This window comes from Pseudophryne corroboree, chromosome 1 (assembly GCF_028390025.1).
Source record: "Pseudophryne corroboree isolate aPseCor3 chromosome 1, aPseCor3.hap2, whole genome shotgun sequence".
NCBI classification, from domain to species: domain Eukaryota; kingdom Metazoa; phylum Chordata; class Amphibia; order Anura; family Myobatrachidae; genus Pseudophryne; species Pseudophryne corroboree.
Genome location: NC_086444.1, coordinates 432,518,102 through 432,541,305, shown reverse-complemented (window position 1 = coordinate 432,541,305; position 23,204 = coordinate 432,518,102). Strand labels below are relative to the sequence as shown.

General features: G+C 49.5%; 1 long non-coding RNA gene across 1 annotated transcript in view; it reads left to right on the top strand.

Moving 5' to 3' along the window:
* Positions 1-3,304: 3,304 nt before the first annotated feature.
* Positions 3,305-23,204, top strand: part of LOC134896367 (uncharacterized) — a 161,347-nt gene continuing 141,447 nt past the window's right edge. Inside the window, exon 1 of the long non-coding RNA XR_010172010.1 lies at positions 3,305-3,406. This is a non-coding gene — a long non-coding RNA (uncharacterized LOC134896367). The remainder of the gene's footprint in view (positions 3,407-23,204) is intronic.

Genomic DNA, 23,204 nt, shown 5'->3' with positions numbered 1-23,204 from the left:
AATAATTAGCTCCACCTGTGGACCTTTTAAAATGTGTCAGTGAGTAATTAATACACCTGTGCACCTGCTGGGTTACCTGCAAAACATGCACTGTGTGGGCCCACGAGGACCGAGTTTGAGAACCTCTGCTCTAGGATGTATGAGAAATAAACAATATTTTTAGGCTTATATCGTCCAGTGTGTATGGAAGCAGTATTGGTGTAGGATGAATGATGCGCGCTCAGGGCCGGTGCAAGGTTTCTCAGCACCCTAGGCAAATCTTCAGCGCCCCCCCACCTTCCTACAATACCCAGCTTCCCGCCGGGATCCTTACTCACAGGGTAGAGTGAGGGATGTTCTCCCCTCTCCCCAACCCCCTAACCCACTCCTCCTGCATCCTAACCCTAATCTCCCCCCTTGGTACCTAACCTCCCCTCCCTGCTGCTTAAACCTAACCCTCTCTGTCCCACAGCCTAACCCTAACCCTCCCTGTCTGGTGCCTAGATCTAACACCCCTCTCACGGTCCTAAAGCTAAGATGGCGTGTATACTTACGGTCGGCATGCCGGTTGTCGGGATTCTGGTGTCGGTCTCCTAACCCTTTCGGAGTTCCGTCGTCGGTATTCTGAAGGGTGTCTGGATTCCAGCATCGGTATTTCGACTGCTGGAATCCCGACAGCCGGCATTGTGAACACATCCCATATATAACCTGTGTGCCAGCCCAGCTGCTACTTACCTGGGAGTGAGGGGTGTGTACTGCTGCTGCGTAATGTAAGTGGAAGCTATGGGAGGACTATAGTCATGTGCTGCATTAGTTTTACAATCGCCCTGCTGCCTGTGTGTGAGGCCGTGCACCGCCATACATTGCGCACAGGAGGAGATGCCAATAGGCAACCTCCAGGGAAGGGATTTAGGGTAACAGAACATGTGGCTGTAATGTATAGCAGCCACCACTCAACCACTGTTTTTTATGTTCCAGACTACAACAGCGCCTTCGTTTTATCCAATAGGTAAAATTGTGGTATTATTAGGACACGCAGCAATGCCCAGGAGCCGGCGGAGGGAGCAGATCTTCTCCCCGGTTAACGGGGCAGGGAAGCGAACGACACAGGGACAGGCCCCAGACACAGAGACTCAGGTAGAAAGTGACCGTTTCAGGGACAGAAAGGAAGAGACAGTGCCGGGGAGAGTGAGAAACAATGTCAGTGAAAGAGTGACAGTTTCAGGCAGAGAGGGAGAGATAGTGTCACAGAGAGAGACAGAGTGTCAGGAAGAGAGCAAGAGAGAGAGTGAGACAGTGTCAGTGAGAGACAGTGTGGGGGGCGGAGAGACAGTGTCAGAGAGAGACAGTGGGGAGCGGAGAGACAGTGTCAGAGAGAGACAGTGTGGGGGGCGGAGAGACAGTGTCAGAGAGAGACAGTGTCTGAGAGAGAGAGAAACAGACAGAGAGGAGGTAGAGATAGAGACACTGGGCCTAATTCAGACCTGATCGTAGATGTGATAAATTTAGCACATCTACGATCAGTCACACACTGACGAGCAGGGGGACGCCCAGCACAGGGCTAGTCCGCCCCGCATGTCAGTCCCTGCCCCGTCGCACAAGTACAAAAGCATTGCACAGCGGCGATGCTTTTGTTCTGTAGGAGTAGCTCCCTACCTGCGCAGCTTCTGTGCGCTGGCAGGGAGCTACTCATTGCTGTGAGGGTCGCAGCGGCTGCGTGTAATGTCACGCAGCCACCGCGGCCCGCCCCCTGCATGGTCCGGGCAGGCCTGTGCTGCCCAAACCGCACCCCCTAAACTGCGGGCAAATGCCGCCAGCCCACCCCCTCCCGCCCAATGACTGCTTCTGCCTGTCAATCAGCCAAAGGCGATTGCAGGGCTGAGATGGCTGTCGGCTGCCTGGCATGCGGCGCCAGCACGCATGCGCAGTTCAGACCTGATCACCTGCTGTGCGTAAATGCACAGCACTGATCAGGTCTGAATTAAGCCCAGTGTCAGGGAGAGGCAGAGAGAGAGGGAGGGCCAGCAGGAGATACAGTACACTACCTGAGTACAGCACAGCGCGGATGACCATCAACCATCACCGATTCTGAATCATTGATGGTTTATCCTCAATGTCGAATACTTTTGCCATCGATGGCGGAGAACCAGATGGGCTCCGCCATTGATGGTGGGCATGAGGCCGATGGTAATGCACAGTATGGTATACACAGTATAATGCACAAATATACCATACAGTATATAGTACAGTGTGTGATATGTATACACCACATTATACACATATAATACACACAGTACATATTGTATAATGCACACATATACCATACAGTATATAGTACAGTGTGTGATATGTATACACCACATTATACACATATAATACACACAGTACATATAGTATAATGCACACATACAGTTCGCTGGGATATATATATATACTGTATACACCACATAATACCTGCAGTATAAAACACAGCAGGACACACGGTGTAATCACACTGCATAGGATAGTACAGTATAAGAGACTCACAGCTGTGAAGGCTTCCGAGTTGCACAAGTCTATGATGGGGGCGGGACTTCACGCCATTAGGCCCCGCCCCTAAATACCCGCATATCGGGAGCCAGTCAGGGCAGAGCAGGCCGGGCCAGACTTGGTCCCCCTCCTCTCCTGCAACATCCTCCGTGTTGCTGCTGCAGCGTTACACACAGCTTGCTTGCACTGCAGCATCCTGAGCTCCTCCACACGAAAAAATGTGACATCGGGTGAGCAGGCGCCTTACATTCCTTGCGGTGCAGATCCTATGACATAATTTCTTTTTTTTGCTTCACTCACTGCCGCCCTCAAAATGCTGGCGCCCAAAGGCAGTTGCCTAAAGCTGCCTAATGGTGGTGCCGGCCCTGTGCGCGCTCCCGCACGCCGTTCAGTGATCATCAATATTGATCTGACATGCAGCTCAACCTGTCAATGTCGGGCTGCGCTGCATGTTCAGGAATGCCGGCGGTGACATCACTGAACGTTATCATTGAACAATAACGTTCAGTGTGTATGCACTATATCGTTGAACGCTATAGTTGTACATCGCCAGCAATTCACCGTTGCCTAGTGTGTAATCGCCTTTACTATGTTCTCAAATGTCTCGAGGACAACTCCAATCGTGCTGTGTATTCTCCTTTCACTGTTGCCAGTGTTCTTAGTCAGAGCTGCCAAGAGAAATCCTGGGCCCCTGTACAACTTCTTCCTGGGAACCCCTGCCCCCCCCCCCCCCCGGGGGGGGGGGGGGGGTGGCCACAGCATGCTGAGGGCATAGCCACACCTCTTTGGGGGCATGTCTAGCACATGAGAAGCCTGGCTGGGCCCAGGTACTTTTCAGGGGGCAAGTCCTAATCACAGGAGGCATGGACCTGGGCCCCTCCATCAGACCTGGACCCAGGTAATTTGTACCCTCTCCCTCCTCTCTCGGTGCCACTGTTCTTATTATTGCTGTTACATCTTAGTAAGTTTTGCCTACTACCATATTCAGTGACCATGCATTTGTTGTCATGATGAAATGTATATGCTGGTCACTGCTTAAATAAAAAGTTTTAAAAAATGTAAAGTAGAGAAAACCAGACTTGCAGTCACCTTTACTTCTGTCCTACTGCCTCCTCTGCCCTCCACACCCCATGACCTCACCAGGGGCTGTGAGTAAATGAATGCTCCTGATGCACAATCCAGTTCTTATTTAAATTGTCACTAAGGGACATAGCTCTTATCACTCAGATTCTGCATTTATTAAAAGAGTGCTGAAATGAGGATTTCAGTCCAAACACAACCTGTCCAACTGATAAGGGAGATCTGCATTTTAATGGCATTCCTGATATGAGAAATCCCTCATACTGCCTATAGTGGGTTGTCTTTGAACCTGGATTCTTGTACACAAACGAGGATGTTTTTATATGATTTTTGTCAGAGTTTTTTTTCTGAAGCAGGTTTTATCATAAAGCATATTTTTCAGTGTTCCTTTCAACTCCCACCTATTTGAAACCTATTCACACTAGAGATGTGCCGTTTGGATTTACTCTGATCTCAAAAATGGCATCTTGTTGACTATCCGTCTGTCACGTGTTTTGGATAGCCAATAAGGAAAATCCGGGTAAATCCGAATTTGCAGTAGTTTAGCGTTAAGAACAGAGTCAATACAAATCCGCACATCTCTAATTGACATGTGGCCCCTTTCTTAACCAAATCCAGGCCATTTCACCTATTCCCATTATTCCTTTGGGGAACAAATGACTGGTGAATGTAAAGCCAGCAAATAAAATCACGTAGTTACACAGCTGTGTCTGTCATCTCTTTGATCATTGGATATGCTTGCCTGGGTTCCAACTGCTGTTCTGTTATGGGGCATTTGTCAATACTACACTATATACAGGGATATGCTTGCCTGGGTTCCAACTGCTGTTCTGTTATGGGGCATTTGTCAATACTACACTATATACAGTGAAAACTTTTGGCTCATTCTACTGTACAATTATAATTTAAGATTAATTTAGTTTCAGCATAAAATGACATTACTACTTCGCAGTGTCATGGCTATGCTGCATCGTACCAGGCAGCATAGCAATGCAGCATAAACATACTACCACATCTAAACTAAGGAAGAACATACTGTAAGATAACGCCACAGCATACATTGTTATCCAGAGTTTTCAGAGGGAAAAATAAGATTTTACTTACCGGTAAATCTATTTCTCGTAGTCCGTAGAGGATGCTGGGACTCCGTAAGGACTATGGGGAATAGACGGGCTCCGCAGGAGATAGGGCACTTTAAGAAAGCTTTGGACTCTGGGTGTGCTCTGGCTCCTCCCCCTATGCCCCTCCTCCAGACCTCAGTTTGGGAAACTGTGCCCAGAGGAGATGGACAGTACGAGGAAGGATTTTTGTAAATCTAAGGGCGAGATCCATACCAGCCACACCAATCACACCATATAACTTGTGATAAACTTACCCAGTTAACAGTATGAACAACAACATAGCCACGGTTCAACCGAAAAACTATAACATAACCCTTATGTAAGCAATAACTATATACAAGTCTTGCAGAAAAAGTCCGCACTTGGGACGGGCGCCCAGAATCCTCTACGGACTACGAGAAATAGATTTACCGGTAAGTAAAATCTTATTTTCTCTGACGTCCTAGTGGATGCTGGGGACTCCGTAAGGACCATGGGGGATAGACGGGCTCCGCAGGAGACTGGGCACTCTAAAAGAAAGATTAGGTACTATCTGGTGTGCACTGGCTCCTCCCTCTATGCCCCTCCTCCAGACCTCAGTTAGAATCTGTGCCCGGCCAGAGCTGGATGCACCTAGTGAGCTCTCCTGAGCCTGCTAGTAAAGAAAGTAATGTTAGGTTTTTTATTTTCAGTGAGATCTGCTGGCAACAGACTCACTGCTACGTGGGACCGAGGGGAGAGAAGCAAACGTACCTGTTCACAGCTAGGTTGCGCTTCTTAGGCTACTGGACACCATTAGCTCCAGAGGGTTCGAACACAGGCAAAGGTCCTCGGTCGTCCGTTCCCGGAGCCGCGCCGCCGTCCCCCTCGCAGAGCCAGAAGATCAGAAGTTGGTGATGAAATCGGCGGCTGAAGACTCCTGTCTTCATTAAGGTAGCGCACAGCACCGCAGCTGTGCGCCATTGCTCCCACTGCACACCACACACTCCGGTCACTGTAGGGTGCAGGGCGCTGGGGGGGGAGGGCGCCCTGGGCAGCAATAAGAATACCTTTGGCATAAAAAAGACACATAATACAGTCTGTGACTGTATATGTGTAAAACCCCCGCCATTTTTTAGTCAGAAACAGCAGGACAGAAGCCCGCCGCTGAGGGGGCGGGGCCTTCTTCCTCAGCACACCAGCGCCATTTCTCTTCACAGCTCCGCTGGAAGGACGCTCCCCAGGCTCTCCCCTGCAGTCTCCTGGCACTAAGAGGGTAAAAAGAGAGGGGGGGCACATAAATGTAGGCAAAAGGTGTATTGATACAGCAGCTATTGGGAAAAATTCACTTCTGGTAGTGTGTATCCCTGTGTATATAGCGCTGTGGTGTGTGCTGGCATACTCTTTCTCTGTCTCCCCATAGACCTTGTGGGGTCCTGTCCTCAGTCAGAGCATTCCCTGTGTGTGTGCTGTGTGTCGGTACGGCTGTGTCGACATGTTTGATGAGGAGGGTTACGTGGAGGCGGAGCAAGTGCAGATAAATGTGGTGTCGCCCACGTCGGTGCCGACACCTGATTGGATGGATATGTGGAAGGTCTTAAATGACAATGTAAACTCATTACATAAGAGATTTGATTATGTTGCTGCCGGGGGACAGCCGGGCTCTCAACCCGGGCCTGCCCAGGCGCCTCAGAGGCCGTCAGCGTCTCAAAAACGCCCACTATCTCAGTTGGTTGACACAGATGTCGACACGGAGTCCGACTCCAGCGTCGACGAGGATGAGGCACTATTACAGCCCAAAATGACTAAGGCCATCCGATACATGAATATTGCAATGAAAAATGTATTACACATTTCAGAGGCTGACCCTGTCCCTGACAAGAGGGTAAATATGTTTGGGGATAAAAAGCAGCCAGTGACTTTTCCCCCGTCACATGAATTAAATGAGTTATGTGAAGAAGCGTGGTCTTCCCCTGGTAAGAAAGTGGTGATTCCCAAGAGAATACTAATGGCGTACCCTTTCCCGCCAACGGATAGGTTACGCTGGGAATCCTCCCCTAGGGTTGACAAGGCCCTGACGCGCTTATCTAAAAGAGTGGCCCTGCCGTCTCAGGATACGGCCGCCCTAAAGAAACCTGCGGATAGGAAGCAGGAAGGTATCTTGAAGTCTGTGTATACACACTCTGGTACTCTACTGAGACCGGCTATTGCTTCAGCTTGGATGTGCAGTGCTGTTGCAGCATGGACAGATACTCTGTCAGAGGGGTTGGATACCCTGGACAGGGATACCGTATTGCTAACACTTAGCCATATTAAAGACGTCGTCTTATATATGCGGGATGTCCAGAGGGACATTTGCCTGCTGGGCTCTCGAATAAATGCAATGTCCATTTCTGCCAGGAGGGTCTTAAGGACTCGGCAATGGACAGGGGATGCCGACTCTAAAAAACACATGGAGGTTTTGCCTTATAAGGGTGAGGAATTGTTTGGGGACGGTCTCTCGGACCTCGTATCCACAGCGACAGCTGGAAAGTCAACTTTCTTGCCACAGGTTTCCTCACAGCCTAAGAAAGCACCGTATTACCAAATGCAGTCCTTTCGTTCTCAAAAAAGCAAGAGAGTCAGAGGTGCATCCTTTCTTGCCAGAGGCAGGGGTAGAGGAAAGAAGCTGCACCATGCAGCCAGTTCTCAGGAACAAAAGTCCTCCCCTGCTTCCACTAAGTCCACCGCATGACGCTGGGGCTCCACAGGCGGAGCCAGGAGCGGTGGGGGCGCGTCTCCGAAATTTCTGCAACCAGTGGGTTCGCTCACAAGTGGATCCTTGGGCTATACAAATTGTATCTCAGGGATACAAGCTGGAATTCGAGGTGACGCCCCCTCACCGTTACCTGTATTCCGCCTTGCCAGCTTCTCCCACGGGGAGGGAGATAGTACTGACGGCTATTCACAAGCTGTACCTCAGCAAGTGATAATAATGGTACCCCCCCTTCAGCAGGGAAGGTGTTACTATTCCACACTGTTTGTGGTACCGAAACCGGACGGTTCGGTAAGACCCATTCTAAATTTAAAATCCTTGAACATTTACATGAAAAAGTTCAAGTTCAAAATGGAATCGCTCAGAGCGGTCATTGCCAGCCTGGAAGAGGGGGATTTTATGGTATCTCTGGACATCAAGGATGCGTACTTGCATGTCCCCATTTATCCGCCTCACCAGGAGTACCTCAGGTTTGTGGTACAGGACTGTCATTACCAATTCCAGACGTTGCCGTTTGGTCTATCCACGGCACCGAGAGTCTTTACCAAGGTAATGGCGGAGATGATGGTACTTCTCCGGAAGCAAGGAGTTACAGTTATCCCGTACTTGGACGATCTCCTCATAAAGGCGAGGTCCAGAGAGCAGTTGTTGGTCAGCGTAGCGCACTCTCAGGAAGTGTTGCTACGGCACGGCTGGATTCTGAATATTTCAAAGTCGCGGCTGATTCCTACGACGCGTCTGCCCTTCCTGGGCATGATTCTGGACACAGAACAGAAGGTATTTCTCCCGGAGGAGAAGGCTCAGGAGTTAGTGACCATGGTCAGGGATCTCCTGAAACCAAAGCAGGTGTCGGTGCATCACTGCACGCGAGTCCTGGGAAAGATGGTAGCGTCATACGAAGCCATTCCTTTCGGCAGGTTCCATGCCAGGATCTTTCAGTGGGATCTGTTGGACAAGTGGTCCGGATCGCATCTTCAAATGCATCGGCTGATCGCCCTGTCCCCGAGGGCCAGGGTGTCTCTTCTGTGGTGGCTGCAGAGTGCTCATCTTCTCGAGGGCCGCAGGTTCGGCATACAGGACTGGGTCCTGGTGACCACGGATGCAAGCCTCCGCGGATGGGGGGCAGTCACTGAGGGAAGAAACTTCCAGGGGCTGTGGTCAAGTCAGGAGACTCGTCTGCACATAAACATACTGGAATTAAGGGCCATATACAATGCCCTGAGTCAAGCGGAGCCCCTGCTTCGAGACCAACCAGTGCTGATTCAGTCAGACAACATCACGGCAGTCGCCCATGTAAACCGACAGGGCGGCACAAGAAGCAGGGTGGCGATGGCGAAAGCCACAAGGATTCTTCGTTGGGCGGAGAATCACGTACAAGCACTGTCAGCAGTGTTCATTCCGGGAGTGGACAACTGGGAAGCAGACTTCCTCAGCAGGCACGACCTCCACCCGGGAGAGTGGGGACTTCATCAAGAAGTCTTCGAGCAGATTGCAAATCGGTGGGAACGGCCACAGGTGGACATGATGGCGTCCCGCCTAAACAAAAAGCTAAAAAAATATTGCGCCAGGTCAAGGGACCCTCAGGCGGTAGCTGTGGATGCACTGGTAACTCCGTGGGTGTTCCAGTCGGTATATGTGTTTCCTCCTCTTCCTCTCATACACAAGGTACTGAGAATAGTAAGAAAAAGAGGAGTGAGAACGATACTCATTGTTCCGGATTGGCCAAGAAGGACTTGGTACCCAGAACTTCAAGAGATGGTCACAGAGGACCCATGGCCTCTGCCTCTCAGACAGGACCTGTTGCAGCAGGGGCCCTGTCTGTTCCAAGACTTACCGCGGCTGCGTTTGACGGCATGACGGTTGAACGCCGGATCCTAGCGGAAAAGGGTATACCAGATGAAGTAATTCCTACGCTGATAAGAGCTAGGAAGGATGTGACAGCAAAGCATTATCACCGCATATGGCGGAAATATGTTGCTTGGTGTGAGGCCAGGAAGGCCCCTACAGAGGACTTCCAGATGGGTCGTTTTCTGCATTTCCTACAGTCAGGTGTGACTATGGGCCTCAAATTAGGGTCCATAAAGGTTCAGATCTCGGCCCTATCCATTTTCTTTCAAAAAGAACTGGCTTCACTGCCTGAGGTTCAGACGTTTGTAAAGGGAGTGCTGCATATTCAGCCTCCTTTTGTGCCACCAGTGGCACCTTGGGATCTTAACGTTGTGTTGGATTTCCTGAAATCCCACTGGTTTGAGCCACTTAAGACCGTGGAGCTAAAATATCTCACGTGGAAAGTGGTCATGCTATTGGCCTTAGCTTCGGCTAGGCGTGTGTCAGAATTGTCGGCTTTGTCATGTAAAAGCCCCTATCTGATCTTCCTTATGGACAGGGCAGAATTGAGGACTCGTCCCCAATTTCTCCCTAAGGTGGTATCATCGTTTCATTTGAACCAACCTATTGTGGTGCCTGCGGCTACTAGGGACTTGGAGGATTCCAAGTTGCTGGACGTAGTCCGGGCTTTGAAAATTTATGTTTCCAGAACGACGGGAGTCAGAAAGTCTGACTCGCTGTTTATTCTGTATGCAGCCAACAAGGTTGGCGCTCCTGCTTCGAAGCAGACTATTGCTCGCTGGATCTGTAGCACGATTCAGCTGGCTCACTCTGCGGTTGGATTGCCGCATCCAAAATCAGTAAAAGCCCATTCCACAAGGAAGGTCGGCTCTTCTTGGGCGGCTGCCCGAGGGGTCTCGGCTGTACAGCTTTGCCGAGCTGCTACTTGGTCGGGTTCAAACACATTTGCTAAGTTCTACAAGTTTGATACCCTGGCTGAGGAGGACCTTGAGTTTGCTCATTCGGTGCTGCAGAGTCGTCCGCACTCTCCCGCCCGTTTGGGAGCTTTGGTATAATCCCCATGGTCCTTACGGAGTCCCCAGCATCCACTAGGACGTCTGAGAAAATAAGAATTTATTCACCGGTAATTCTATTTCTCGTAGTCCGTAGTGGATGCTGGGCGCCCGTCCCAAGTGCGGACTTCTTCTGCAATACGTGTATATAGTTATTGCTTACTAAAGGGTTATTGTTATGAGCCATCCGTTGATTGAGGCTCAGTTGTTGTTCATACTGTTAACTGGGTATGGTTATCACAAGTTATACGGTGTGATTGGTGTGGCTGGTATGAGTCTTACCCTGGATTCCAAATCCTTTCCTTGTAGTGTCAGCTCTTCCGGCCACAGTTTCCCTAACTGAGGTCTGGAGGAGGGGCATAGAGGGAGGAGCCAGTGCACACCAGATAGTACCTAATCTTTCTTTTAGCCCGTCTATTCCCCATGGTCCTTACGGAGTCCCCAGCATCCACTACGGACTACGAGAAATAGAATTACCGGTGAGTAAATTCTTATTTTCTCTAACGTCCTTGAGGATGCTGGGACTCCGTAAGGACCATGGGGATTATACCAAAGCTCCCAAACGGGCGGGAGAGTGCGGATGACTCTGCAGCACCGATTGAGCAAACAGGAGGTCCTCCTCAGCCAGGGTATCAAACTTATAGAACTTTGCAAAGGTGTTTGTCCCCGACCAAGTAGCTGCTCGGCACAACTGTAATGCCGAGACCCCTCGGGCAGCCACCCAAGAAGAGCCCACTTTCCTAGTGAAGTGGGCCTTAACCGATTTCGGTAACGGCAATCCTGCCGTAGAATACGCCTGCTGAATCGTGTTACAGATCCAGCGAGCAATAGTCTGCTTTGAAGCAGGAGCGCCAACCTAGTTAGCCGCATACAGAACGAACAAAGCTTCAGTCTTCCTGATTCTAGCCGTTCTGGTCACATAAATCTTCAAAGCCCTGACTACATCCAAGGACTCGGAATCCTCCAAGTCCCGTGTAGCCACAGGCACGACAATAGGTTGGTTCACATGAAAAGATGAGACCACTTTTGGCAGAAAGTAAGGGCGAGTCCTCAACTCTGCCCTATCCACGTGAAAAACCAAGTATGGGCTTTTATGTGATAAAGCCGCCAATTCGGAAACACGTCTTGCCGAAGCTAATGCCAACAACATGACCACTTTCCACGTGAGGTATTTCAACTCCACAGTTTTGAGTGGTTCAAACCAAGGTGACTTGAGGAAACGCAACACCACGTTAAGATCACAAGGCGCCACCGGAGGCACAAAGGGAGGCTGAATATGCAGCACCCCCTTCACAAAGGTCTGTACTTCAGGAATAGAGGCCAATTCTCTTTGAAAGAAAATGGATAAGGCCGAAATCTGGACCTTTATGGACCCTAATTTTAGACCCAAAGTCACTCCTGTTTGAAGGAAGTGAAGTAGACGGCCCAAATGGAACTCCTCCGTAGGAGCAGCTCTGGCCTCACACCAAGAAACATATTTCCGCCATATACGGTGATAATGTTTTAACGTCACGTCTTTCCTAGCCTTGATCAGGGTAGGAATGACTTCCTCCGGAATCCCTTTTTCCGCTAGGATCCGGTGTTCAACTGCCATGCCGTCAAACGCAGCCGCGGTAAGTCTTGGAACAGACAGGGTCCCTGCCGCAGCAGGTCCTGCCTTAGAGGAAGAGGCCACGGCTCCCCTGCGAGCAACTCTTGCCGCTCCGGATACCAAGTCCTCCGTGGCCAATCCGGAACAATGAGTATTGTTCTGACCCTGCTTCTTCGTATTATTCTCAACACATTGGGTATGAGAGGAAGAGGAGGAAACACAAAGACCGATCTGAACACCCAAGGTGTCACCAGAGCGTCTACCGCTACCGCCTGAGGGTCCCTTGACTTGGCGCAATACCTCTTTAGCTTTTTGTTGAGACGGGATGCCATCATGTCGATTTGAGGCAGTCCCCAACGATCCGTGATCTGTGCGAAGACTTCTTGATGAAGTCCCCACTCTCCCGGATGCAGGTCGTGCCTGCTGAGGAAGTCTGCCTCCCAGTTGGCCACCCCCGGGATGAACACCGCTGATATCGCGCTTACATGGCCTTCCGCCCAGCGTAGAATCCTGGTCGCTTCTGCCATGGCCATTCTGCTCCTTGTTCCGCCTTGGCGGTTTATATGAGCCACTGCCGTGACATTGTCTGACTGAATCAGAACCGGTTTTCTCCGAAGCCATTCCTCCACTTGACGCAGGGCGTTGTATATGGCCCTCAACTCCAGGACGTTGATGTGGAGACAAGACTCTAGGCTTGACCAGAGACCTTGGAAATTTCTTCCCAGTGTCACTGCTCCCCAGCCTCCGAGGCTTGCGTCCGCGGTCAACAGGACCCAGTCCTGAATGCCGAACCTGCGACCTTCTAGTAGGTGAGCACTGTTCAGCCACCACAGGAGAGATACCCTGGTCCTGGAGGACAGGGTGATCCTTTGATGCATTTGTAAATGGGACCCGGACCACTTGTCCAAGAGGTCCCATTGAAAAGTCCTCGTATGGAACCTGCCGAAAGGGATGGCCTCGTAGGAAGCCACCATCTTCCCCAGGACCCGCGTGCACTGATGCACTGAAACCTTTTTTGGTTTTAATAGGTTCCTGACCATGGCTATGAGTTCCTGAACCTTTTCGATCGGAAGAAAAACCTTTTTCTGGTCTGTGTCTAGAATCAGCCCCAAAAAGGTCAGACGCGTTGTAGGGACTAGCTGGGACTTCGGTATATTGAGAATCCAGCCGTGTATCTGCAACGTCTTCATGGGCAGAGACACGCTGTCCAGCAACCTCTCCCGAGATCTCGCCTTTATGAGGAGATCGTCCAAGTATGGGATAATTGTGACCCCCTGCCTGCGCAGGAGCACCATCATTTCCGCCATTACCTTGGTGAAAATTCTCGGGGCCGTGGAAAGCCCAAACGGCAACGTCTGAAATTGGTAGTGACAGTCCTGCACTGCAAATCTCAGGAACGCCTGATGCGGGGGGAATATCGGAACATGAAGGTAAGCATCCTTTATGTCCAGGGACACCATCCAATCCCCCCCCTCCAGGCTGGCGATGACCGCCCTGAGTGATTCCATTTTGAACTTGAACCTCTTCAAGTGCAGGTTCAGAGATTTCAGGTTTAAAATGGGTCTGACCGAACCGTCCGGTTTCGGGACCACAAACAGGGTTGAGTAATATCCCTCTCCTTGCTGTAGATGAGGAACTGTGACAATCACCTGTTGAATACACAATTTTTGGATTGCTGCCAACACTAGCTCCCTCTCTGACGGGGAAGCCGGCAGAGCCGATTTGAAAAATCGGCGAGGAGGCAAGTCTTCGAATTCCAGCCTGTATCCCTGAGAAACAATCTTAACGCCCAGGGATCCACCTGCGAGTGAACCCAGACGTGGCTGAAAAACCGAAGACGAGCCCCCACCAGATCTGCCTCCCATCGGAAAGCCCCAGCGTCATGCGGTGGACTTTGCAGACGCGGGGGAGGACTTCTGCTCTTGGGAACTAGCTGTGTGCAGCTTTTTTCCCCTGCCTTTCCCTCTGGCAACAAAGGATGATCCACGTACCTTCTTGTTTTTATTGTAACGAAAGGACTGCATTTGATAATGAGGTGCCTTTGTCGCAACTGAGGGCCTGAGCTGACGGGAGGCAGCCTCAGTTGTAGGGGCTGAGATGTAGTGAAACCTGGGAGGTTGTATCAGACCCCTGGACATGTAAGTTACACGTAGAGAGATTGCCTGAAGGCGTGACCACGACAACCAAGATAAAAGTCAATGATGTTTATTTGACAAACTCCATGCAACACAGCAGTAATAAAAGAGAAACGTAAAATCAGCAGTATTATACACAGTTCCTGGGTACTACAGGATGGCAATGGCCACAGGGCTCTGGTAATATGAGACAGTTCTTATTATCCTCTAGATGGAAAGTCCTTACCAGGCCCGACTGTAGTAATGGAGATAGTAGTGATGAGCGGGTTCGGTTTCTCGGAAACCGAACCCCCCCGAACTTCACGCTTTTTACACGGGTCCGAGGCAGACTCGGATCTTCCCGCCTTGCTCGGCTAACCCGAGCGCGCCCGAACGTCATCATCCCGCTGTCGGATTCTCGCGAGGCTCGTATTCTATCGCGAGACTCGTATTCTATATAAGGAGCCGCGCGTCGCCGCCATTTTCACACATGCATTGAGATTGATAGGGAGAGGACGTGGCTGGCGTCCTCTCCGTTTAGAATAGAAATAGATAGTGAGAGTGAGACACTTGATTTACTGGAGCTTAGGAGTACTCAGAGAGTGCAGAGTTTACTAGTGACTGACCAGTGACCACCAATGCAGTTTTATTATTATTTAATATAATCCGTTCTCTGCCTGAAAAAAAAACGATACACAGTGACACAGTATACCATATCTGTGCTCAGCCTCAGTGTGCTGCATCATCTATGTATATCTGACTGTGCTGAGTGCTCACTGCTCACACAGCTTAATTGTGGGGGAGACTGGGGAGCAGTTATAGCAGGAGTACATATATTTAACAGTGCACACTTTTGCTGCCAGAGTGCCACTGCCAGTGTGACTGACCAGTGACCAGTGACCACCAGTATATTGTGATTGTCTGCCTGAAAAAGTTAAACACTCGTCGTGTGGTGTTTTTATTCTATAAACGCATTCTGCTGACAGTGTCCAGCAGGTCCGTCATTATATAATATATACCTGTCCTGCAGTAGTGATATATATATATTTTTTATATCATTATCATCCAGTCTATACTAGCAGCAGACGCAGTACGGTAGTCCACGGCTGTAGCTACCTCTGTGTCGGCAGTCGCTCGTCCATAATTGTATACCTACCTGTGGTGGTTTTTTTTTTTTCTATCTTCTTCATACTAGTAGTTAACTTTAGGAGTCTGCAGTGCTGACAGTGTCCAGCAGGTCCGTCATTATATAATATATACCTGTCCGGCTGCAGTAGTGATATATATATATATTTTTTATATCATTATCATCCAGTCTATATTAGCAGCAGACGCAGTACGGTAGTCCACGGCTGTAGCTACCTCTGTGTCGGCAGTCGCTCGTCCATCCATAATTGTATACCACCTACCTGTTGTGTTTTTTTTTCTTTCTATCTTCTTGATACTAGTAGCTTACTTTAGGAGTCTGCAGTGCTGACAGTGTCCAGCAGGTCCGTCATTATATAATATATACCTGTCCGGCTGCAGTAGTGATATATATATATTTTTTATATCATTATCATCCAGTCTATATTAGCAGCAGACGCAGTACGGTAGTCCACGGCTGTAGCTACCTCTGTGTCGGCAGTCGCTCGTCCATCCATAATTGTATACCACCTACCTGTGGTGTTTTTTTTTTCTATTTTCTTGATACTAGTAGCTTACTTTAGGAGTCTGCAGTGCTGACAGTGTCCAGCAGGTCCGTCATTATATAATATATACCTGTCCGGCTGCAGTAGTGATATATATATATTTTTTATATCATTATCATCCAGTCTATATTAGCAGCAGACGCTGTACGGTAGTCCACGGCTGTAGCTACCTCTGTGTCGGCAGTCGCTCGTCCATCCATAAGTATACTAGTATCCATCCATCTCCATTGTTTACCTGAGGTGCCTTTTAGTTGTGCCTATTAAAATATGGAGAACAAAAATGTTGAGGTTCCAAAAATAGGGAAAGATCAAGATCGACTTCCACCTCGTGCTGAAGCTGCTGCCACTAGTCATGGCCGAGACGATGAAATGCCATCAAAGTCGTCTGCCAAGGCCGATGCCCAATGTCATAGTACAGAGCATGTAAAATCCAAAACACCAAATATCAGTAAAAAAAGGACTCAAAAATCTAAAATAAAATTGTCGGAGGAGAAGCGTAAACTTGCCAATATGCCATTTACCACACGGAGTGGCAAGGAACGGCTGAGGCCCTGGCCTATGTTCATGGCTAGTGGTTCAGCTTCACATGAGGATGGAAGCACTCAGGCTCTCGCTAGAAAAATGAAAAGAATCAAGCTGGCAAAAGCACAGCAAAGAACTGTGCGTTTTTCGAAATCACAAATCCACAAGGAGAGTCCAATTGTGTCGTTTGCGATGCCTGACCTTCCCAACACTGGACGTGAAGAGCATGCGCCTTCCACCATTTGCACGCCCCCTGCAAGTGCTGGAAGGAGCACCCGCAGTCCAGTTCCTGATAGTCAGATTGAAGATGTCAGTGTTGAAGTACACCAGGATGAGGAGGATATGGGTGTTGCTGGCGCTGGGGAGGAAATTGACCAGGAGGATTCTGATGGTGAGGTGGTTTGTTTAAGTCAGGCACCCGGGAGACACCTGTTGTCCGTGGGAGGAATAGGGCCATTGACATGCCTGGTGAAAATACCAAAAAAATCAGCTCTTCGGTGTGGAAGTATTTCAACAGAAATGCGGACAACATTTGTCAAGCCGTGTGTTGCCTTTGTCAAGCTGTAATAAGTAGGGGTAAGGACGTTAACCACCTCGGAACATCCTCCCTTATATGTCACCTGCAGCGCATTCATCATAAGTCAGTGACAAGTTCAAAAACTTTGGGCGACAGCGGAAGCAGTCCACTGACCAGTAAATCCCTTCCTCTTGTAACCAAGCTCACGCAAACCACCCCACCAACTCCCTCAGTGTCAATTTCCTCCTTCCCCAGGAATGCCAATAGTCCTGCAGGCCATGTCACTGGCAATTCTGACGAGTCCTCTCCTGCCTGGGATTCCTCCGATGCATCCTTGCGTGTAACGCCTACTGCTGCTGGCGCTGCTGTTGTTGCTGCTGGGAGTCGATGGTCATCCCAGAGGGGAAGTCGTACTCGTAAGACCACTTTTACTACTTCCACCAAGCAATTGACTGTCCAACAGTCCTTTGCGAGGAAGATGAAATATCACAGTAGTCATCCTGCTGCAAAGCGGATAACTGAGGCCTTGGCATCCTGGGCGGTGAGAAACGTGGTTCCGGTATCCATCATTACTGCAGAGCCAACTAGAGACTTGTTGGAGGTACTGTGTCCCCGGTACCAAATACCATCTAGGTTCCATTTCTCTAGGCAGGCGATACCGAAAATGTACACAGACCTCAGAAAAAGACTCACCAGTGTCCTAAAAAATGCAGTTGTACCCAATGTCCACTTAACCACGGACATGTGGACAAGTGGAGCAGGGCAGGCTCTGGACTATATGACTGTGACAGCCCACTGGGTAGATGTATGGACTCCCGCCGCAAGGACAGCAGCGGCGGCACCAGTAGCAGCATCTCGCAAACGCCAACTCTTTCCTAGGCAGGCTACGCTTTGTATCACCGCTTTCCAGAATACGCACACAGCTAAAAACCTCTTACGGCAACTGAGGAAGATCATCGCAGAATGGCTTACCCCAATTGGACTCTCCTGTGGATTTGTGGCATCGGACAACGCCAGCAATATTGTGTGTGCATTAAATCTGGGCAAATTCCAGCACGTCCCATGTTTTGCACATACCTTGAATTTGGTGGTGCAGAATTATTTAAAAAACGAGAGGGGCGTGCAAGAGATGCTGTCGGTGGCCAGAAGAATTGCGGGACACTTTCGGCGTACAGGCACCACGTACAGAAGACTGGAGCACCACCAAAAACGCCTGAACCTGCCCTGCCATCATCTGAAGCAAGAAGTGGTAACGAGGTGGAATTCAACCCTCTATATGCTTCAGAGGTTGGAGGAGCAGCAAAAGGCCATTCAAGCCTATACAATTGAGCACGATATAGGAGGTGGAATGCACCTGTCTCAAGCGCAGTGGAGAATGATTTCAACGTTGTGCAAGGTTCTGCAACCTTTTGAACTTGCCACACGTGAAGTCAGTTCAGACACTGCCAGCCTGAGTCAGGTCATTCCCCTCATCAGGCTTTTGCAGAAGAAGCTGGAGACACTGAAGGAGGAGCTAACACAGAGCGATTCCGCTAGGCATGTGGGACTTGTGGATGGAGCCCTTAATTCGCTTAACAAGGATTCACGGGTGGTCAATCTGTTGAAATCAGAGCACTACATTTTGTCCACCGTGCTCGATCCTAGATTTAAAACCTACATTGGATCTCTCTTTCCGGCAGACACAAGTCTGCTGCGGTTCAAAAAACTGCTGGTGACAAAATTGTCAAGTCAAGCGGAACGCGACCTGTCAACATCTCCTACTTCACATTCTCCCGCAACTGGGGGTGCGAGAAAAAGGCTCAGAATTCCGAGCCCACCCGCTGGCGGTGATGCAGGGCAGTCTGGAGCGACTGCTGATGCTGACATCTGGTCCGGACTGAAGGACCTGACAACGATTACGGACATGTCGTCTACTGTCACTGCATATGATTCTCTCCCCATTGAAAGAATGGTGGAGGATTATATGAGTGACCGCATCCAAGTAGGCACGTCAGACAGTCCGTACTTATACTGGCAGGAAAAAGAGGCAATTTGGAGGCCCTTGCACAAACTGGCTTTATTCTACCTAAGTTGCCCTCCCACAAGTGTGTACTCCGAAAGAGTGTTTAGTGCCGCCGCTCACCTTGTCAGCAATCGGCGTACGAGGTTACATCCAGAAAATGTGGAGAAGATGATGTTCATTAAAATGAATTATAATCAATTCCTCCGTGGAGACATTGACCAGCAGCAATTGCCTCCACAAAGTACACAGGGAGCTGAGATGGTGCATTCCAGTGGGGACGAATTGATAATCTGTGAGGAGGGGGATGTACACGGTGATATATCGGAGGATGATGATGAGGTGGACATCTTGCCTCTGTAGAGCCAGTTTGTGCAAGGAGAGATTAATTGCTTCTTTTTTGGTGGGGGTCCAAACCAACCCGTCATTTCAGTCACAGTCGTGTGGCAGACCCTGTCACTGAAATGATGGGTTGGTTAAAGTGTGCATGTCCTGTTTATACAACATAAGGGTGGGTGGGAGGGCCCAAGGACAATTCCATCTTGCACCTCTTTTTTCTTTCATTTTTCTTTGCGTCATGTGCTGTTTGGGGAGTAGTTTTTGGAAGGGCCATCCTGCGTGACACTGCAGTGCCACTCCTAGATGGGCCAGGTGTTTGTGTCGGCCACTTGGGTCGCTTATCTTAGTCACACAGCTACCTCATTGCGCCTCTTTTTTTCTTTGCGTCATGTGCTGTTTGGGGGGTGTTTTTTGGAAGGGCCATCCTGCGTGACACTGCAGTGCCACTCCTAGATGGGCCAGGTGTTTGTGTCGGCCACTTGGGTCGCTTATCTTAGTCACACAGCTACCTCATTGCGCCTCTTTTTTTCTTTGCGTCATGTGCTGTTTGGGGGGTGTTTTTTGGAAGGGCCATCCTGCGTGACACTGCAGTGCCACTCCTAGATGGGCCAGGTGTTTGTGTCGGCCACTTGGGTCGCTTATCTTAGTCACACAGCTACCTCATTGCGCCTCTTTTTTTCTTTGCGTCATGTGCTGTTTGGGGGGTGTTTTTTGGAAGGGCCATCCTGCGTGACACTGCAGTGCCACTCCTAGATGGGCCAGGTGTTTGTGTCGGCCACTAGGGTCGCTTATCTTAGTCACACAGCTACCTCATTGCGCCTCTTTTTTTTCTTCTTTGCGTCATGTGCTGTTTGGGGAGTAGTTTTTTGAAGGGCCATCCTGCGTGACACTGCAGTGACACTCCTAGATGGGCCAGGTGTTTGTGTCGGCCACTTGGGTCGCTGAGCTTAGTCATCCAGCGACCTCGGTGCAAATTTTAGGACTAAAAATAATATTGTGAGGTGTGAGGTGTTCAGAATAGACTGAAAATGAGTGGAAATTATGGTTATTGAGGTTAATAATACTTTGGGATCAAAATGACCCCCAAATTCTATGATTTAAGCTGTTTTTTAGGGTTTTTTGAAAAAAACACCCGAATCCAAAACACACCCGAATCCGACAAAAAAAATTCGGTGAGGTTTTGCCAAAATGCGTTCGAACCCAAAACACGGCCGCGGAACCGAACCCAAAACCAAAACACAAAACCTGAAACATTTCCGGTGCTCATCACTAGGAGATAGCCCAGGATCATATCAGCTGATGTTCCAGGGAAAGCTGGGCTGCTGTAGATAAAATGGCTGCTGTGGGTACTGGTTGGAACCAGACAGATGTAGGCACGGAGTGGATACTGGCTGGAACCAGTTAAATGATAAATGAAGCTTGAGAGCGATGAAATACAGATGGTAAATGAAGGTTGAGAGCGGTGAAATATTAGTACCGGTGGTAAATGGAAATCTGCAGAAATGGTACCGGCACTTTAAGAAGAGCTGATCTCTGCTGGAAGCTAAATGCTGGAAGCAGGTGAATCTGTGGCTGGAAACAGATGAGTCCCAAAGGACTGGAGAGTCAGGCTGCACCGCAGATGGTAGACTGGAGCGGGTCTCTTTAGTGGAAGCTTGAAGACAGGAACTGGAACCTGGAAAACAACCACAGGAGAGAGACAAACTGGAACTAGGTTTGACAACCAAAGCACTGATGCCTTCCTTGCTCAGGCACAGAATACTTATACCTGCAGCAAGGAAGGGATTGGCTAGGCAATTATGCAGATTTCAGTGGAGCAACGGATTGGTGGAAATGGAGCAGGTGACAGAATCCAACATGGCTGCGCCCATGCAGTCACCCAGAGGGAAAGTTGGTTTGATAATCCATGTGGAAACTTAGCAGCAATGGCGGCGCCGGCCACAGAGGACAGGAGACGCCAGACTGATGACTGCACACTAGAACCACGCGGACGACAGCGGAGGCCGCGGCTGGCATGAGGCGCCACTCTGACATCCTGTACACTGAAACACAGGAACGGCGGCGGAGGCCGCGGAGGACGGGAGACGCCATTCAGGTAGTAAACATGGCGCCGCTGTGACAGCGTCTCAGGGTGACAGGAGAGGGAAGCAGAATGTGGACATCAGTATCACAGATGAAATCCGGCCCTGGAACGCTGAGCCAGCCTCAGGAGGCATCTGAAAGGCAAGTAATGGCGTCCAGATACCCGGATCGTGACAGCACCCCCCCCCCCCCCTTTAGGAGTGGCCCCAGGACACTTCTTTGGCTTTTGAGGAAACTTGGAGTGGAAATTCCGGACCAAGGCAGGAGCATGGACATCAGAAGCATTGGTCCAAGAACGTTCCTCAGGGCCATAGCCCTTCCAGTCAATAAGATACTGTAATTGACCGTATCTGTGACGTGAGTCCAGAATCTTGGCAACTTCATACTCAACTCCCCGTTGAGTTTGGACTTTCGGAGCCGGAGGAAGTGTAGAATGAAACCGATTCAGGATCAGCGGTTTCAACAGGGAAACATGGAATGTCCTGGGTATTTTCAAGAAGGGAGGTAACTGGAGTCTGTAAGCAACAGGATTGATGACTTGTTCAATTTTGAAAGGACCGATGTAACTTCATGCTGGGAACTCTTAACCTCAAATTCTTCGTGGACAACCATACACTATCACCCACCTTGAGAGCAGGAACCGCTCTACGCTTCTTATCAGCAAACTTTTTGTACCTGAACGATGCTTTCAGCAGAGCCGCTCGTACATTCCTCCAGTTGTTTTCAAACTGACGCAAGGTGATATCCACTGCTGGAACAGAAGTTGCTGGAAGCGGTTGGAATTCTGGAACTTTAGGGTGGAATCCATAGTTAGTGAAGAATGGTGTTGAAGAAGATGAGGAATGATATTGGTTGTTATGACAGAACTCGGCCCAGGGAAGTAGTTGAACCCAGTCATCTTGAGAGGAAGACACATAGATGCGGAGGAAGGCCTCCAAGTCCTGATTCACCCTCTGTTTGACCATTGGTCTGAGGATGGTAAGCTGTGGAAAACTTTAGTTTGACTTGGAGGACTTGACACAAACTTCGCCAGAATTTGGCTGTGAATTGTACTCCTCGATCTGAGATAATCTCTTCAGGAAGACCGTGGAGTCGGAAGATCTCTTGTATGAACACTTGAGCCAACTTGGAAGCTGACGGAAGACCGGTGAGAGGTATGAAATGGGCCATCTTGGTGAACCGGTCAACTACCACCCAGATGGTATTAAACTTGTTGCACGTAGGCAGGTCTGTAACAAAGTCCATCGACAAATAGGTCCACGGGGAACAGATAATAGCCCCGCAGGCGACTGGCGGGAGACTTTGTGTTGGGCACACTTTGGGCAAGAGGCGATGAACTCCATGACGTCCTTCTTCAGAGTTGGCCACCAATAGGACCTAGAGATAAACTCAAGGGTCTTTTGAATGCCTGTATGTCCGGCAAAACGGGAAGCATGGGCCCAATGCATGAGCTTCTTCCTTAACACCGGCTTCACAAAACTTTTCCCTGGTGGGGGCGTAGAGTCCATCCCTACCGTGGAGAATGCCAACGGATTAATAATAGGATGCTTGTCTGAAGACTCTGACTCATTTTCTTGCTCCCATGAGCGGGAAAGGGCATCGGCCTTGCGATTCTGAGAGCCCGGATAGAACTGGAGTTTAAAGTCGAACATGGAAAAGAAAAGTGCCCATCTGGCCTGACGAGGGTTAAGACATTGGGGTATATTTACTAAGGTCCCGATTTTGACCGAGATGCCGTTTTTTCTTCAAAGTGTCATCTCGGTAATTTACTAAGCAAAAATCACGGCAGTGATGAGGGCATTCGTAATATTTTGGAAGTCCTAGGAAAAAATCACGAATCAATCCACCATCGGTCAAATAAGCCTGCAATTTGGTAGAAATCGGGAATTTACTAAAAAGTGCAAAACAAACACTGCCGACAATAGCCAAACACTGCCGTGCTAAAATACAAATCGTGAAAAAGTGCTAAAAAAAAACAGACCTGCTTTTTTATCCCGTGTTTGTATAGGCATGCACGGATCCATGAG